The sequence below is a fragment of the Hyperoodon ampullatus genome (assembly GCF_949752795.1).
Source record: "Hyperoodon ampullatus genome assembly, chromosome: 7".
Classification (NCBI taxonomy): Eukaryota; Metazoa; Chordata; class Mammalia; order Artiodactyla; family Ziphiidae; genus Hyperoodon; species Hyperoodon ampullatus.
Window position 1 is genome coordinate 89,858,654 of NC_136920.1, and position 5,585 is coordinate 89,864,238.

Genomic DNA, 5,585 nt, shown 5'->3' on the forward strand with positions numbered 1-5,585 from the left:
TCAATAAATGTTTTTAAATAAAAACAATTCCCAAAGCTTTGGAAACTCAGAAACATAATTCTAAATAATCCATGAGTCAAAAAGTAAATCATAAAGAAATTAGAAAAAAAATTGAGCCAGATGACAAAAATACAACACATGAAAATTTGTGGCATGAAATAAAGTGATACTTAGAAGGACATTTATGATTTTAAATACTTATATGCAACACATATAATTGACACAGGACTAGTATTCTGAATGTCTGTATTTACAGAAAACACACAAGACAGATGAAAACATGTAGAAACTGAATCACAGTGATGCAATCAGCAAATTCAGACTGAAGAAAATTATACAGTAAACCAGTTGGATTCTTCTACCAATAAACTGCAAGGAGAAAAAAAAAATCAGAGAGAGGGAGGATGAAAGGGGGACTTACAGACCAAAAGCAACCTAGACACCAGTCAGTTGTTAGTATGGACTTTATTTGGATCCTGTTACAAAACATACTGTAAAAAATAAGAATTGGAAATCTGAACACTAGATGTGTATCAATGAAGAGCAATGAAAAAAGGATAATCTTTTCAATAACCAGTGCTAAGTTAGACAGGCATATGGGGGAAAAATAAAAATGGATTTCTATCTAATATTATACACAAAAATCATTTTCAGGTAGATTGTAGATCTAAAGGTGAAAGCCAAAACTATAAAGCTTTTGGAAGATAACATACAAGAAAATCTTCATGATCTTGAAGTAGGGAATGAGTGTTTAAATAGGAAACAAAAGCTACTAGCCAGAGGAAAGTCTTAATTGGACTACAAGACTACAATCTTAAATGAAGTGTGAAACAATAAGCCACAGAATGGGATACATGCAACACAGAACAAAGAACTAGTATGCTAAACATACAAAGAACTGAAATCATTAAGAAAAAGAAAAAGCAGTAGAAAACTGAGCAAAAGACTGGAACAGGCACATCGTAAGTTGCTCAACCTCATTTAAACTTAAGAACAAGCAAATCAACAACACACTGAGATATTATACACCAACTTCTTTGTGAAAATTCCACTGACAACATCAAATGTAGGTGAAAATTTGGAATCCTAGAAACATGTTCTGCTGCCATGAAAATTCCTATGCTTTAGTAGATCATTCCAAACTGTTTTTCTAGCAATGGCAAATTCTTTTCCTATGGCAATATAAGTTGGTACAATCACTTTAGAAAACAGTTTGACATTATTCTACTGAAGCGGAAAATATGCATATCCTAAAACCCAGCAATTCCACTTCAATACATACAATAGCATGAATATAAAGTAAAAGCAGCAGACAAAAAATACAAACAGCCCAATTTTATTTATATAAAGTTGAAAAGGGGCTTCCCTGGTGGCGCAGTGGTTGAGAGTCTGCCTGCCGATGCAGGGGACACGGGTTCATGCCCCGGTCCGGGAGGATCCCACATGCCACGGAGCGGCTGGGCCCATGGGCCATGGCCGCTGAGCCTGTGCGTCCGGGGCCTGTGCTCCGCAACGGGAGAGGCCACAACAGTGAGAGGCCCGCGTACCCACCGCCCCCCCAAAAAAAAAAGTTGAAAAAAGGGAAAAACTAAACTGTATCATTTAAAAATTCATAAATAGCTGAGAAAACTAAAGTAAGTCAAAAGGATTACTATAAAAATAAATTTTGTGATCACTTTCAGGGGAAAGGAGTAGGTTATGATTGGGAAGAGGTACATTGGAGGCTGCTGAGTGTCTCGAAATGATCTTTCTTCAATTGAATTGTGGTTAAGCAGACGTTGACTTTACAAATGCTTGTTAAGCTATACATATTTTACGTATTTATATTTATCTCCACAATCACACACACTGCACACACCAAACTAAACACACACACACACACACACACAGCATAATGGATCTTTTCATCAAAGTTTTAGCTGCTACAAATTCTTCTCCCCACATTTCCACACTCTGCAAATTTTCATTCATAAGCAGCTATTACTTTTCATAATGGGAGTAAATACCTTCTCCCAATAGCATAATGAACACTGCTGAAAAATTATGGCAGCTAATGTTTATTGATTACCTTTTTATGCAACACAGTATATTACACTCTTCATATACATTAACACATTTAAGATAAAAAACAACTCTAAAAGGTAGCTATGATCAGCCTCTTTACAGAGGTAACTGCCAGTGTTCACATAATTATAAATGTCAGAGTTAGTCAATCTGAACTGAACTTTTCCCACCATTCTACAAAAAGTCCAATAGTTGATAAAGTTTGTTTACTAACCCTTCATTCACCTTCCCCTTACAATATTCTGTGGCATTTTCCTCATCTGATATTTAACTACTTCATTCATTTATTCAACATTCATTCATTTATTCAACACATTTATTTAGTACTTACTATATTCCAGGTACTGCTCTATATACAGGATATACAGGGGTGAAAAGGAATGACAAAGTCCAAGCTTATATTTTAGTGGGAGAGGCAGACAATAAACAAATAATTTCAGATAGTGATCAGTTCTATGAAGAAAATAGGATAATGCGATAGTGATTAGGGGGTAGCTGAAACATTTGGGATAAGATTTGAGTGCTAAATCTGCTATGCAAACTACTGGAAGGGGTTCCAGGCTGGGGATGCTATAAATATCAAAGTCCTGAAAGGGAAATGAGCCTTGGCATATTCAGTGAACAGAAAGAAGGCTGCTCTGCCTACAGTACAGTGAGTAAAGAACACAGAGAGTGAACCATGCAGGGCCAGGTCAGCCAGAGCAAGGAACTTAGATTTCATCTTGATGCAGTGGGAAGACATTGGAAGCTTTTAAGGGAGTGTCACAGAACAATTTACCTCTAAAAGAAAAAACAATAACTTAGGACCTATGTAAAGCAAAGATGTTGGGGTAGGGGGTGAGGGAGTACAGGTGGGAAATGAGAAGAGTGGAAGTGGGAAGACATTCGTTTTTATTAAGAAACTCAGGGAGGAGATGAAGGAGCTTGAATTAGAGGGGTAGCAATAAAAATGGAGAGAAGTGTTCAGCTTCCAGACATATTTTGAAGGTAGAGCAAATAAACTGAATGTCTATTTCTTTGTTAAGTATTTATTGCATGCTATAATGTACCAGGCACTGTTCTAGGTGCTGGGGATGCAGAACTGAATAAGACAGATAGGGTCCCTGACCTCAAGGAGCTTATAAAGTACATATTCCAATGGGAGAAACAGACATTTAATAGATAAACAAATAAAAATACCCCATAATGTCAGATAATAAATGCTACGATGAAAAATAAAGGAGACAGCGTGGCAGAGGTGGGGTAATATATTAGGTAAGTCAGGAAAAAGACTTTGCATAGGAGGTGACACTTAAGCAAAGACTTAAAAGTGAAGCACAGGCCACACATATACTTTGGTAAGTACTCCTGGCAGAGGGAAGAGCAAACGAAACGATCAGCTCAACAATCTTGAGGTGAGAATGTACCTATGTTGTGAGCAGAAGAGCAAAGCCAAAGGTGGCTAGAGTGGGATGAGCAAGAAGTGGCAGATGAGGCCAAAGAGAACATATTCCATAAAGCCACGTAGGTCGTAGAGAATATTCTGAATTTTATTTGAAGTGTGACAAAGAGCTATGAGAGTTGACAGCAGGAAAGGATACTTGATTCACATCTTAGAAGGACCATTCTGACTGCATTTCTGAACTACTGAAGGACAAGAAATATGAAAAGAGAGATAACAATGGCTTTGATTAGAATGGTACTATTAGAGGTATTACATTTGCTGAATTAAATACAAAATATGAAAACCGTGTCAAGGATGATTTCTAGAGTTTTGGCTTAAGAAAACTAGGGAGTGAATATAACATTTTCTGAGATGGGGGAAGCTAGGGAGGAATAGGTTGGAGGACAGGGATCAAAAGTTGGTTTTGTTCATGAGATGACTATTAATGAAGGGGAAATTTCAGGTAGGCTGTGGCTATAAAAGTCTGGAGCTCAGGGGATAGGTCAAAGCCAGAGACAACTTTGTTTTTGAGAGTTACTAATGGCTGGCTGACAATTCTCAGGAACAAAATTTCTTTCATATTTGAGAATGTACTGGCTCAATTCTTAGGAGCCGCCTATAAGTTCAATCTTATTCCTCCTATGGGTATACTGCAGTAATACCATTTACCAGGATATACTATATATGATAAACTCTATAAAATTTCATGTCCTTGGCTTCCTTTTCTTTTTTTTTTGCCACATCACACGGCATGTGGGATCCTAGTTCCCTGACCAAGGATCAAACCCATGTCCCGTGCAGTGGAAGTGTGGAGTCCTAACCACTGGACCACCAGGGAATTCCCTGTTCTTGGCTTCAGACTAAGATAATTGACTAATTTTTATAAGTTACCAAGAAAAGAGAATACTGGGTCCCAATCTAACATTCAAAAATTAATATAAATTTTATTGAAAGAACAAGGTCTTACTAAAACTAATAGGTAAAAAAAAGCCAGGAGGGCTTCACTGGTGGCACAGTGGTTGGGAGTCCGGCTGCCGATGCAGGGGACACAGATTCGTGCCCCGGTCTGGAAGGATCCCACATGCCGCGGAGCAGCTGGGCCCATGAGCCATGGCCGCTGGGCCTGTGCGTCCGGAGCCTGTGCTCCACAACGGGAGAGGGCACAACAGTGAAAGGCCCGCGTACCGCGCAAAAAAAAAAAAAAGCCAGGAATCAGATCTATGTCCATTATAGCTTCCTTACATCTTCCCCCACTTCTTTCATGCCTTATCACCTAGAAGCTTAGTCACCAATAAGTTCACAGAGTTAGTTATTCATTTTCAAAATAGAATTTATTTCTGTAATAAAGAATTAAAATATAGCTGTGAAAGTAGAAAATAATATAGAAAAATATTTAAAATGTGCAACAGTAATTTTGAGTAAAGGTAGTTAAGCACTAGAGGTTATGCTCAACTTCTACTTGAAAGACCAATCATATATATTATTACCTACACCAGAAAAAACATATCTACTTGCAATTTTAATTAATAATTATAATTCAAAACCAGGTTTATACACCTGGTCAGGCCCTTTTAAAAATATAAGTACAAATTTTGGGGATATATTTTTTTGAAGCTGACTTCACTTCACAGACTGATAAATCTACTGTCCCAAAATCACAAGGTTGTTTTTACTAATTCATCCATGTAATTAAGTCAAAGTGGAGGAAATATGTACTTTTTGGATGAAACCTAAGGTTTTGGTAAAAATGGGACAAGAGTATCATTTTTCATTATGTTGGTATAAAAGCTGGTAAGCTCACGTATCCCCAGAGCTTGGTTTCCACCACGTGGGTCTCAAATTCAGACACTAAATGCAGATGAAGAAATATCTAGTGAATTCTATCTATCCCTTCCCCAAAGTTTTACTTACAATTAAGATATAGGTATTATTTGTATGAAGAACATACAAAAAGAATTGGAAATTGTTTGGCTAGAGGGAAGACAACTCTTCAGGGACTACTGTTTGCAGTTTGCAGAATAGGATAATCTTCTCTAGGAAGAATAATGTCCACATAGCAGCACTATATTCACCAGGAATCCCAGAGCCAGTGGATCTA